General features: G+C 41.8%; 1 pseudogene; it reads right to left on the bottom strand.

Annotated features, from left to right (window-relative positions):
• Positions 1 to 3,699: 3,699 nt before the first annotated feature.
• LOC117974270 (serine/threonine-protein kinase Nek2-like) lies at positions 3,700 to 5,062 on the bottom strand (annotated as a pseudogene).
• Positions 5,063 to 14,438: the final 9,376 nt, after the last annotated feature.

The raw sequence follows: 14,438 nt of genomic DNA, 5'->3' as shown, positions 1-14,438 counted from the left end.
TCCGGTGATTCTCCTGCCTCAGCCTCCCGAGTAGCTAGGATTACAGGCATGCCACTAAGCCCAGTTTATTTATTTATTTATTTATTTATTTATTTATTTATTATTATTATTTCTTGAGACAGAGTCTTGCTCTGTTGCCCAGGCTGGAGTGCAATGGTGCAATCTCGGCTCACTGCAACCTTTGCTTCCCAATTCAAGCGATTCAACTGTCTCGGCCTCCTGAGTAGCTGGGATTACAGGCACGTGCCACTGTGCCCAGCTAACTTTTGTATTTTTAGTAGAGACGGGGTTTCACCACGGTGCCCAGGCTGGTCTTGAACTCCTGACCTCAGGTGATCCACCTGCCTCAGCCTCCCAAAGTGCTGGGATTACAGGTGTGAGCCACCGTGCCTGGCCCAATTTTTGTATTTTTAGTAGAGACGGGGTTTCACTATGTTGGCCAGGCTGGTCTCGAGCTCTCAACCTTGTGATCCACCTGCCTCGGCCTCCTAAAGTGCTGGGATTATAGGTGTGAGCCACCGCGCCCGGCCAACCTTGCATTTTCATATTATAGAGATGACTTCTTTCCTTAAACCCCATGAACTAACCTCTGTTAGTTTCAAACTTTTCTTCAGCAGCTTCCTCACCTCCCTCAGCTTTCACAGAACTGAAGTGAGCTAGGGGCTTGCCCTGGATTAGGCTTTGCCTTAAGGGGATGTTGTGGGTGATTTGATGTTCTAACCAGCACTACAACTTTTTCCACATCAGCAACAAGGCTGTTTTGCATTCTTATCATTTGTGTATTCACTGGAGAAGCACTTTTAATTTCCTTCAAGAACTTTTCCTTTGCTTTCACAACTTGGCTAATGGGCACAAGAGGCCTAGCTTTCAGCCTAGGTCGGTTTTCGTTATGCTTTCTGCACTAAAGGTAGTTGTTTCTGCCTTTTGATTGAAAGTGAGAATCATGCAGTTCTTCTTTCCACTTGAACATGTATAGGGCACTGCATGGTTATTAATTAGCCTAATTTCAATACTGTTGTGTATCAGGTAATAGAGAGGCCTGAGAAGAAGGAGTGAGCTGGGAATGGATGGTGGACAACGTAGTCAGAACACACATAACTGTCAGGGTGCAGTGGCTCATGCCTATAATCCAGCACTTTGGGAGGCCGAGGTGGGAGGATTGCTTGAGTCCAGGAGTTGGAGACTAGCTTGGGCAATATAATGAGACCTAGTCTCTACAAAAAATTTACAAATTAGCTGAGTGTGGTGGCACATGCCTGCTGTAGTTATTCGGGAGGCTGAGGTGGGAGGATCGCTTGAGCCCGGAAGGTGAAGGTTGCAGTGAGCTGAGATCATGCCACTGCACTCCAGCCTGGGTGACAGAGAAAGACTGTCTCAAAACAAAACAAAACAAAATGAAACAAAACAAAAAGACACATAGACAACATTAAGTTCACCCTCTTATATCAATGAGCTTGTAAACAATTACAATGGCAACATTAAAGATCACTGATCACTATAACATGATAATGAAAACATCTAAAATATTGTGAGAATCAGCGAAACGTAAGGCAGAGACAGAAAGTGAGCATATGCTGTTAGAAACACGGCACCGCAAGACTTGCTTGACACAGGGTTGCCGCAAACATTCAATAGGTAAAAAACAATATCTGCAAAGTGCAATAAAGCAAAAACACTATAAAACTTAGTGGGCCCGTACATTGTGGACTTCTCTGCATTATTTCTTTTTTTTCTTTGTAGAGATGGCGTCTCTCTGTCATCCTGGCTGGAATGCAGTGGCACCATCACAGCTCACTGCATCTTTCAACTCCTGGGCTTCAAGGGATCCTCCTGCCTCAGCCTCCCAAGTAACTGGAATCACAGGCATGGGCCACCACACCGTGCCCAGCCTGTCTTTTCATTCTTAACAGTGTCTCTGGCACAGCAGACATGTTTCACTTTAATGAGGTCCATCTTGTCCATTTTTTCTTTCGTAGATGGTGTTTTTGTGTTGCATCTAGAAACTCATTGCCAAACCCAAGGTCACCTAGATTTTCTCCTACGTTATTAATCTTACAGAAGTTTGCTAGTTTTGTGTTACATTTAGGTCTATGGTCTGTTTTGTGTTAATTGTTGGGAAAGGTGTAAGGTCAGTGTTTATATTCATTATTCCACATGTGGATGTCTAGTTGTTTCCAGCACTATTTATTGTAAAGACAATCTTTTCTCCATTAAATTGCGTTTGCTCCTCTGCCAAAGATGAGTGGACTCTATTTGTATCAGTCTATTTCTGGGGTGCTTATTCTGTTCCATTGATCTATTTACCTATTATTTTGCCAATACTTCACTGTCTTAACACATACAGAAGACAACATAAACAAAGTAGGAAGTCAACTATAAATGAGAACAAAGTACTTGCATTTTTCCCCCAAAGTATTTTAACCAAACATTTTGCAAAAAATCAAAATGCAAAAATATAAGAATGTCAACAAATTTGCTCAACTATAACAGAAAAAGAAAGCTTACAAGAGAATGCAGAGCTCAGAGTTTCTATTTACTCTTCATTAGATAAATGGTGTAAATGGACTGAAAACCCTGAAAAACTGCTCAAATTATAAAGAATCTATGAAATACTATGGAAGCATTTTCTAACCTGTTTCTGAAACCTCTGAAAAAAACTCATCATGTATCAATACAAGCTAACTTGCTTTACAGAAATAAAAGGAAAACTATACATTTCATTACATGTATTCATGTGTCTTTCACATACTTGTAACTCAGAAAACCATGCTTTCACAAATATAATAATAGAAATACGATAATATTAGCAATCATAACATTCGTGAAACTATAAAGAAAAAACTGGCCGGATGCTGTCTCTTACACCCTAGAACCCAGGTTCTGGTCAGGGCTTTTCTTGGTTGTATGAACTCACCTCATGGAACTGTCATAAGACTCAAAAGAGATAGTGTAAACAAAAGCATCCTGTAAACTGTATTAGCCTGTAGATATGTGGTTCATGTAAATCCAGGCACTTTAACGGCTGACAGCTGCCCCGGCAGAACCGCTTCTCTCGATTCTTTTTTTTTTTTTTTTTTTTTTTAACAGGGAAACTAAAGAATTCTTTTATTCTATTAAACAGAATAAAAAGGAAAAAAGAATACAGACATCATGGTGATGAACTTTCACAAAGCTAATAGATTTGAACTACAGAGCAATGGAATATTCATAAGCAAGTTGTCATGGTATTAATGACCAAATGGCATCCAACTAGGTTTTCTAAGCTCAAAAACATTTAAAATCTCAGACTTAAAATTTAAATTTAGACACGGCAATTGTAAGCACACCACTCAGTCATTTAAAACTATTCAGTGAGTGCTACTCCTGATTAAATTTTTTTTCTTGTTATTTTTTTCTCCCAAGATTTAGAATGTCACATCTCATGTTCTTACTAGTAATCACACACAGGATTAAAAGCCCAACCAACCAAGAAAGTATTCTTTTTATAATGTGTTCTTAAAAGAAGAAAGAAAAATTAAATGTGAACATTTTGTACAACAGTTGCTGAAGAACAGCAACACCAATTCTGAAATATCATGTGGACTATACAAAAAGGCACGGCTCATGGAACCAAGTATATAACGCTACAGCATTCGAACATCAGTCTCTAAAAGTTGGTGATATTACATCCTGTACACAGCTCTGCGTCTCTCTACCCGGCTAGTGCATGCCCAGGATCTGGCTGCTTTTTAGTTGATAATTTTTCTCAATATCTGACAGGGTTTGAGCCCGCAGCTGGGCAGCATGAAGCATGAAGCAAGGACCTTCAGGTCCTTGCACTTGGACTTAGATGTGAGCTGACTCTCAGAATTCTCACTCCTCATGACATTCTCTTTACTTTTCCCACTGAAATGACCTTTTTTCTTAATTACTGAGGATGGAAGATTAAGAAGTTCTGGACTACTTGCCAGAGACAGGAACTTCTGTTCCTTTAGCAAGCTGTAATTCTTCAACAGATTTTCTGGTATAGCCAGTCTGTCCTCTGCTAGTCTCTCACAAACACAAAGCTCCTGTTCTTTCTGCTCCAACCTTTCTTCTCCTGCTTTGAGAGCTCGCTCTTGCTCCTCTAACTGAATTTCCTTTAGTTTCAGCTCACTCAATACAGGGCTGGAATCTGGCAATTTTTCTGGCTCTCCTAATTGTCGCCCTCTTCTCTCAAGATTTCTTCTTTGCTCTTCTGCAACCAAATCTGCTATTAAAGGGTTCTCGAGAATTTCTTCAACAGAAGGTCGATGGTAATCCTTTAACATCCTCATAATAATTTCATTCAATTCATCAGAGTAATGGTATAGAATTTGCCTGAATTTGCCTTCTCTGATTTTCCCAGCGAGTTCTTTCTGGCTAAAAGCTGTAAATGGAGGCATTAATGCATGTGACTCATATGGCAAACAGCCCAATGACCAGATATCTGGTTTCTCATTGTAGGACATGTGATTCGTTTGTTCAGGAGACATGTAATAAGGTGTGCCAACAAATGTTTTTGCAAAACTCGTGTCGTGGCTTAATATTCTGGCTAGCCCCAAATCTCCAAGCTTGACGTTTTGCTTGCCATCCAGGAAAACACTGGCTGGTTTCAGATCCCAATGCACTACAGTATGATCACCATCACTTCGTCTGTGGCATTACTTCAGGGCCAGAGTCAACTGAGTCATCACTCGAAGAACAAACTCTTCATCTAAGTATTGCCTTTCCTTGGTTCCCTTTGTAATTACACTAGCCAGGTCTCCTTCTTCACAATGTTCCATTACAATGTACAGTGTTGTGTTGGTCCGGTCAATAATATGATCATAGTAATGAACAATGTTTGGATTTTTCAGTTTACAAAGCAAATTCACTTCAGAAATAAGCATCTGTTTCTCAGCTTCTGTCTTGAAGCCATAATCAAGTTCTTTCCAAACTAATATCTTGCTGTCACTCTTCCTCCAGATCTTCTGGCAGCAGCCATAGGAGCCTGTGCCAATGGTGTACAACACTTCATAGTCCTCAGCCCGGGATGGCATGGCCGGCCAGTCGCCAGAGTGGCGCTGCCTCATGCAGGTTGTGCCCCCAAGTGCGGAGCTCCAGGGACCGGGAGCTCCAGGGACTTGGACGGAGAAGCCCCCAAGCAGCACTGACCTGCCACCCCTGCCTTCGGCCCCATTTCTCTCTCAATTCTTAAGCCACTTATATTTCCAAGTCCAGTTCAAAAGTTATAGTCTTGGAAGCCTCCGCATCCCACCTGTCCATCCAGGCAGAATTAATCCATCTACACTCTAGTATTATGCTCTCATAACTCTTGGCTCTTCACCAATTCATTCAAGGGTATAATGAGCATTTAAAATATGTCAGGCATCAGGCTATGCACTGGAGAAAAAAATCTTAAATGTGTAAAACTTCCAAAGTTTTCTCACATACATTATCTCATTTCATACTTTAAAAAAGTATCCCATAGGATGATAATTTTTTTAACAATTTCTCCAACCAGAATGAATTCCCAGGGAGTAGAAACTAAGTGTGATTCATCCTTGACTCCCCAGAGTCTAGTGCAGTGCCTAGCACACCGAAGACACTCATTAAATGCTTGATAAAGGAGTACCAGACACTTGTTTAATTACTAAAATATCAATCAGGGTTAACACTGAAATAATCTTTCCACAAAGTTTCCATAGGGGAAAGGGGAAAATACATTATATGAACACATCTGTGGAGCGAAAATTCCTCCCTACGACAGAGCATCTCCAACTCAAGTTTAACTGTTTAAGAAAGCCATGTAGCAACTGAAGATGGATTTGATTTCACTATTAGAGTAATAAGCTCTAACTGAAGAACAGTGAGTTCTGCATAAAAGCTCCTATGCAGATCATTCTGCTTGGTAAAACTGGACGTTATTGCACAAACATTAAAATAAACTTTTAAACTTGGCCAGGCGTGGATGGCTCACGCCTATAATCACAGCACTTTGGGAAGCTGAGGTGGCTGGATCACGAGGTCAGGAGATCGAGACCATCCTGGCTAACACGGTGAAACCCTGTCTCTACTAAAAATACAAAGAATTAGCTGGAAGTGGTGGCACGTGCCTGTAGTCCCAGCTACTCGGGAGGCTGAGGCAGGAGAATCGCTTGAACCTGGGAGGCAGAGGTTGCAGTGAGCCGAGATCGTGCCACTGCACTCCAGCCTGGTGACAGAATGAGACTCTGTCTCAAAAAAAAAAAAAAAAAAAAAAGTTAAATTGACAGACTATATAAATGGGTTTATCATCCTTTTCTCCTTTAGTATTTACTTTTCTTAATCTCACATCATGTTCTGCTTTACATAAAAAAGCCTCACAGTTTACAAAGCCCTTTCCCATGTATGGTCTTAGCAATCCTGTAGATACCATCAAAAGCATCTTGGAGAGGTAGTGCAGTACTGGAGAAGCAACACAATGAGAAGACCTGGGCTTGAATCCTAGCTTTTACTAGCTGTATGACCTTAGGGATATGTAGCTAAAACTGCAGAAGAAATAAAAATGAATATGTGTCTAAAATTATAGAAGAAATAAAAAATGAAAACATTTTTAATGTTTTTAAAATGCCTACAACTTTAGATCACACAAATGACCAAGCTGATGAACCTTAAAAATTCAAAATATCGGCTGGGTGTGGTGGCTCTTGCCTGTAATCCCAGGACTTTGGGATTCACCTGGCTAACGTGGTGAAACCCCATTTCTACTAAAAATACAAAAAATTAGCCAGGCGTGGTGGCACATGCCTGTAATCTCACTTACTTGGGAGGCTGAGGCAGGAGAATCTATTGAACCTGGCAGGTGGAGGTTGCAGTGACCCGAGATTGTGCCACTGCACTCTAGCTTGGGCAACAACATTTTTTCTGGCAGCCGTAATCCCATGCCTCAGCTTCTTGAGTAGCTGAGATTATAGACGTGCGCCCCCACGCCCTACTATTTTGTATTTTTAGTAGAGATGGGGTTTTGCCATGTTCCAGGCTGGTCTCGAACTCCTGACCTCAAGTGATCCACCCGCTTTGGCCTCCCAAAGTGCTGGGAGCCACCATGCCTGGCTAATCCCACTTTCTGACTTTGGCCACTGCACTGAGGGGGATATCCTGGCAGTGTCGTTATCACTGGGGAAACGAAGGCCAGGGAGCATTGCCTTATGGGCTGTGACTGTTTCTTCAGCTGCTTTCACATAAGCTTTGACAGCCTGCCCCCTCAGCAGGAAGGACAGGGATGGCTGTCACTGGCAGGCCCAGGCCCAGCCCCTCAGCCAGGTAGGATGGCCGGAGGATGCCAGGCAGCACTGGCTCCCCAGCCTGGGGCTCACTGCTCTCATCCAGGTCCTCCAGGCGCACTGTCTGGTGGGGCACGGGGCCATCCACAACTCGCTCCAGGATGCCTTGGACCAGGGCTGGCTGGTTGCCTGGGCAAACCCTGAGGTGCTCCCCACCGCAGGTAGTTCAGGCCTTGGCTGTCCCACAGGAGGGTTCCACCAGGATGGTGATGTGGCTTGGGAAGGAAAAAGAAGCCTCAGGTGGGCTGGGCACTGTGGCTCACGCCTATAATCCGAGCACTTTGGGAGGCTGAGGTGAGCGGATCACCTGAGGTCAGGAGTTCAAGACCATTCTGGCCAACATGGTGAAACCCCGTCTCCACTAAAAATTACAAAAAATTAGCTGGGTGTGGTGGTGGCTGTAATCCCAGCTACTCGGCAGGCTGAGGCACATACTGGACATAGGGACACCAGAAATCAACTGGCTGGCCAGCACCTAACATTAAAGGTCCTGCCAAGCAGAGATATTTTTTAGCTGAATCATATTTTCTTTCTGGAATTTTAGACATGCAAGTACTGAGATAATGAAGGGGTTACTATCTGGGGCAAAAGCTGAAAGGATACAGAAAGATGAAATTCGTGAGGAAGAGCTGAACACAAAACCAAGAGACAGTCAAAGAGCGTAGCCAGTTCCAGAACCCACAGCCATCTAGTTCTCTCTATATCTGGGTAGGCTCTGCTCTAATTCATGCTTTTCCTAAGATCCTTGAGAAAATACAAATGACTGCTTTGCAATAAAAGCCTAACTAAAACAACTTAAATTGATTGCCCAGGCTCTCATAGGTAAAACCAAGATTTGGTGACTAACAATGAGGAAGATAAAAGAAATAAGAGGAGGGGGGAGGGGGGAGGGATAGCATTAGGAGATATACCTAATGCTAAATGACGAGTTAATGGGTGCAGCACACCAACATGGCACACGTATACATATGTAACAAATCTGCACGTTGTGCACATGTACCCTAAAACTTAAAGTATAATAATAATAAAATTAAAAAAAAAAGAGACTCCCACACCACTTGTGCACCCCAATCAGAAGCCTGATACCCATCCCCACATGGACAGCTGCACAGGCCCTTGGGCTCCACGTGCTTGTGAACACACATGTACTCTCAAGTAAGGACACGGGTTCTTGTGCATCGAGTGGTATGTGGACAGGCCCCTTTGCCCATGACTGGGTATTCCTGGCTGTTTCCTGTTGTTATTCTCTTTGATCTTGTAATGGGTTTTGGGACCCCCACTTCTCCAGTCCCAGGGCTCAGAAGCCCACCAGGCTTTCCGATGCTCTCACTAAGTATTGGCTTCTTCAGCAAGAAGGGGTAGGTCAGGGGGTGGGGTCTGGTTTTACTCATCTCTGAGTCTAGCCTCTAACCCACTGCTTGATGCAGAAAAGGTACCTGGTGAAAATCTATTAAAATCAATGACTGATTTTGCCCAATTTGGAGTGAGACATGCCTGCACAGTCTCAATGTCTGGAGAGCTTTACAAACCCCCGGGGACACCAGGGGGAAAAAAAAAAAAGAAATAAGAGGAAAGAATTTAAAATGATTAGGGTTTCTAGATGGGGAACTAGAAGGGATGATGATGCTACTGAGAAAGAGAAATGTGGTATGAAGAGGAGGTTGATTTGAAGAGATACTGAATTAAGTTTTGGACATTTCAAGTCTGAAACATCTGCGGACTATCTATGAGGAGATTGGAAAATCTGCAATTCAAAAAGCATCACTTAATACATGGTAGTCTAAGCCGCAGAAACACAGGAGTATCAAAAGACAAGTCAAACCCAAGTGCTCTTTGACAAAGCTGATGGCATACAGACAGACGAGACCTTCATAATGGAGTAAAGGGATGCTCTGCCCTGATGTACTGTGTACTCATCTGTCCTGGAGCTAGGCTTCCCACCAGGCAAAAATGAAGACCAGGAGCAGCTCCAGTAGGTCTAAGTAAGAAGCTAAAAGGATTGAAAATCTGAAACTGACAGTGCCATATCCCCCAGAAAGAGAAAGAAAGAAAAAAAGAAAATCTCAAATTTATTCCTTACACAACTTTATAGGTCACAAAACACTTTATAGGAGAGGTAGACAGTTTTTATAAGCACACACCCCAGCTTTAACATATGAAGCAACAGATTTGGAAAAATAAACTTATCTAAGATTATGCAGCTAAAGCCAGGTGTGGTGGCTCACACCTGTAATCCCAGCACTTTGAGAAGCTGAGGCAGGCAGATCACCTGAGGTCAGGAGTTCGAGACCAGCCTGGCCAACATGGTGAAACCCCGTCTCTACTAATAATGTAAAATTAGCTGGATGTGGTGGTGCACGCCTGTAATCCCAGCTACTCAGGAGTCTGAGGCAGGAGAATCACTTGAACCCAGGGGGTGGAAGTTGCAGTGAGCCAAGATCATGCCACTGCATTCCAGCCTGGGTGACAAGAGTGAAACTCCATCTCAAAAAAAAAAAAAAAAAAAAAAACAAGAATATGCAGCTAATAAGCAGCAGAACTGAGAATCCTTAGCACTCTCAAGCCACAAGACTCAGTAGGTTTCACGGAAACCAAACTGAATGAATCTTTCTGAAGTACCTACAGCAGGTCCACTCTGCTTTCCTTTAGCTTTTTCTAGATCACCACAGAGAAGGAATACAAATATAACAGTTTCTGATCCTGAAAAAAAAACCAACCCAACTTTGTTTTCCAGAAATCTTTGCTATTTGTAAACTAGTCAGATTTTAGACTGGGCATGGTGGCTCATGCCTGTAACCCCAGCACTTTGGGAGGCCGAGGCAGGTGGATCACGAGGTCAGGAGATCAAGACCATCCTGGCAAACACGGTGAAACCCTGTCTCTATTAAAAATACAAAAAATTAGCCGGGTATGGTGGTGTGCGCCTGTAGTCCCAGCTGCTAGGGAGGCTGAGGCAGGAGAATGGCATGAACCCGGGAGGTGGAGCTTGTAGTGAGCTGAGATCGAGCCACTGCACTCCAACCTGGATGACAGAGCGAGACTCTGTCTCAAAAAAAAAAAAAAAAAAATTTAAAGAGGAGGAGACACACATCTTCTACCTTCCTCACCAATGTTTGCTTTTTACTTACACAAAAAAGGGAAAGTAAAAACATCCTGGTTGTATTAAAGGTTGGGGTTAGAATGCAAATATGGTTCATCCCAAGTACAAAAGAAAACTAAAAAATACAAACTACCATCAGAGAGTACTATAAGCACCATTATGCAGATAAACTAGAAAATCTAGAAGAAATGGATAAATTCCTCAACACATACACCCTCCCAAGACTAAACCAGGAAGAAGTTGAATCTCTGAATAGACAAATAACAGGCTCTGAAATTGAGGCAATAATTAATAGCTTACCAACCAAAAAAAGCCCAGGACCAGATGGATTCACAGCCGAATTCTACCAGAGGTACAAGGAGGAGCTGGTACCATTCCTTCTGAAACTATTCCAATCAACAGAAAAAGAGGGAATCCTCCGTAACTCATTTTATGAGGCCAGCATCATCCTGATACCAGAGCCTGGCAGAGACACACACAAAAAACCCAGAATTTTAGACCAATATCCCTGATGAACATTCATGCAAAAATCCTCAATAAAATACTGGCAAACCGAATCCAGCAGCACATCAAAAAGCTTATCCACCATGATCAAGTGGGCTTCATCCCTGGGATGCAAGGCTGGTTCAACATATGCAAATCAATAAACATAATCCAGCATATAAACAGAACCGACGACAAAAACCACATGAATATCTCAGTAGATGTAGAAAAGGCCTTTGACAAAATTCAACAACGCTTCATGTTAAAAACTCTCAATAAATTAGGTATTGATGGGATGTATCTCAAAATAATAAGAGCTATCTATGACAAACCCACAGCCAATATCATACTGAATGGGCAAAAACTGGAAGCATTCCCTTTGAAAACTGGTACAAGACAGGGATGCCCTCTCTCACCACTTCTATTCAACATAGTGTTGGACGTTCTGGCCAGGGCAATCAAGCAGGAGAAGGAAATAAAGGGTATTTAATTAGGAAAAGAGGAAGTCAAATTGTCCCTGTTTACAGATGACATAATTGTATATCTAGAAAATGCCATCGTCTCAGCCCCAAATCTCCTTAAGCTGATAGGCAACTTCAGCAAAGTCTCAGGATACAAAATCAATATGCAAAAATCATAAGCATTCTTATACACCAATAACAAACAAAGAGCCAAATCATGAGTGAACTCCCATTCACAATTGCTTCAAAGAGAATAAAATACCTAGGAATCCAACTTATAAAGGACGTGAAGGACCTCTTCAAGGAGAACTACAAACCAATGCTCAATGAAATAAAAGAGGATACATACAAATGGAAGAACATTCCATGCTCATGGGTAGGAAGAATCAATATCGTGAAAATGGCCATGCTGCCCAAGGTAATTTATAGATTCAGTGCCATCCCCATCAAGCTACCAATGACTTTCTTCACAGAATTGGAAAAAACTACTTTAAAGTTCATATGGAACCAAAAAAGAGCCCGCATTGCCAACTCAGTCCTAAGCCAAAAGAACAAAGCTGGAGGCATCACACTACCTGACTTCAAACTACACTACAAGGCTACAGTAACCAAAACAGCATGGTACTGGTACCAAAACAGAGATATAGACCAATGGAACAGAACAGAGCCCTCAGAAATAATGCCACATTATCTACAACTATCTGATCTTTGACAAACCTGACAAAATCAAGAAATGGGGAAAGGATTCCCTATTTAATAAATGGTGCTGGGAAAACTGGCTAGCCATATGGAGAAAGCTGAAACTGGATCCCTTCCTTACACCTTATGCAAAAATTAATTCAAGATGGATTAAAGACTTAAATGTTAGACTTACAACTAAAAACCCTAGAAGAAAACCTAGGCAATAGCATTCACGACACAGGCATGGGCAAGGACTTTATGTCTAAAACACCAAAAGCAATGGCAACAAAAGCCAAAATTGACAAATGGGATCTAATTAAACTAAAGAGCTTCTGCACACCAAAAGAAACTTCCATCAGAGTGAACAGGCAACCTACAGAATGGGAGAAAATTTTTGCAATCTACTCATTTGACAAAGGGCTAATATCCAGAATCTACAATGAACTCAAACAAATTTACAAGAAAAAAACAAACAACCCCATCAACAAGTGGGCAAAGGATATGAACAGACACTTCTCAAAAGAAGACATTTATGCAGCCAAAAGACATATGAAAAAATGCTCATCATCACTGGCCATCAGAAAAATGAAAATCAAAACCGCAATGAGATACCATCTCACACCAGTTAGAATGGCCATCATTAAAAAGTCAGGAAACAACAGGTGCTGGAGAGGTTGTGGAGAAATAGGAACACTTTTACACTGTTGGTGGGACTGTAAACTAGTTCACCCATTGTGGAAGTCAGTGTGGCGATTCCTCAGGGATCTAGAACTAGAAATACCATTTGACCCAGCCATCCCATTACTGGGTATATACCCAAAGGATTATAAAACATGCTGCTATAAGACACATGCACACGTATGTTTATTGTGGCACTATTCACAGTATCAAAGACTTGGAACCAAGCCAAATGTCCAACAATAATAGAGGGGATTAAGAAAATGTGGCACATATACAGTATGGAATACTATGCAGCCATAAAAAAGGATGAGTTCATGTCCTTTGTAGGGACATGGATGAAGCTGGAAGCCATCATTCTCAGCAAACTATCGCAAGGACAAAAAAACCAAACACTGCATGTTCTAACTCATAGGTAGGAACTGAACAATGAGAACACATGGACACAGGAAGGGGAACATCACACACCGGGGCCTGTTGTGGGGTGGGGGCAGGGGGGAGGGATAGCATTAGGAGATATACCTAATGTTAAATGATGAGTTAATGGGTGCAGCACACCAACATGGCACATGTATAGATACGTAACAAACCTGCACGTTGTGCACATGTACCCTAAGACTTAAAGTATAATAATAAAAAAAATTAGCATGCTAAAATCCAAAAAAAAGAAAATTAAAATTATCTTAGGCAATTTAGAAATAGCAACTGAGATGAGAGCTGGAGAGAGTCCTTTCATGGGAAGGTGAGAAGGGGTTACTTAGAATTGTTAAAGGGCGGGGGCAGGGGGAGGTTCGACACAATTTTCTTACTTTCTTGATTCTCTAATGCTCCAGTCCTTTGGACTTCTTGGTCTTAAGGCTATCTGAATGACCCAATTAGACAAGTTTCCCATCTTCCACTGATTCTTCACCGCCTCTCCACTATTTCTCAACCTCAATTTGTTTCCTACACACTGCCACCTGTGGCCAGCAATTTGACTAACAATGTACATCTACTAACTTAACGGTCGTGGATGTTAAACACTGTTAAATCCTGGAAACTGGTAAAGATTAAGTCTATAGCTAATGATTGGCAGAACTAAGTCTAAACATGATCCTTGAGATTCCAAAATCAGTGGTCTCTATATGTATCATGTTGTCTCTAAGGCTCAATTACCATGAATGTGTGTTATGGTAAATGGGACCAAATAATGTCACAGAAGAGTTTTCAAAAGGAAGGTAAAATGAGGCAAGAAAAAAAAACAATGATAGGGAAGGCAATGCAAGCATCATATCTATTATTAAGGAAGAGCTCACAACATTTCCAGAAAGGCTTTCTAGGAACCAGCCTCGACTGAGGGCAGCACGAACGAGCACCATTTTCCAGGCCACCCCTTGCACCATCTTCATGATTTCCCACCACCCCTTTGAATTATTTTCTAAATCACCCTGATGCTGTCTTACACAGCATATTTTTAAAAGTTCTCAGAAACAGGCTCCTACAGTTTTATTTCTTCTTTTAAAAAAAGTTCCCGGTTATCATGTTGTGAGTACTATTTAATCAGAATATACTTGAAAACAAAAGATTCTTTGTGGTTTTTTAACTCTTGGTAATTAATCCATTGTAGGCAGTACTTTAAAAAATGATGTAGGACAGAGAAACCAGTATGAAATGGGTAGTCTGAAAAGCAGTTACTAGATATGGACCATCATTTTAGGAAAGGCAGGCTATTTAACCCACTGTATGCTCCCA

Source organism: Pan paniscus, chromosome 15, assembly GCF_029289425.2.
Source record: "Pan paniscus chromosome 15, NHGRI_mPanPan1-v2.0_pri, whole genome shotgun sequence".
Lineage (NCBI taxonomy): Eukaryota > Metazoa > Chordata > Mammalia > Primates > Hominidae > Pan > Pan paniscus.
This window is presented reverse-complemented; position numbering and strand designations above follow the sequence as displayed.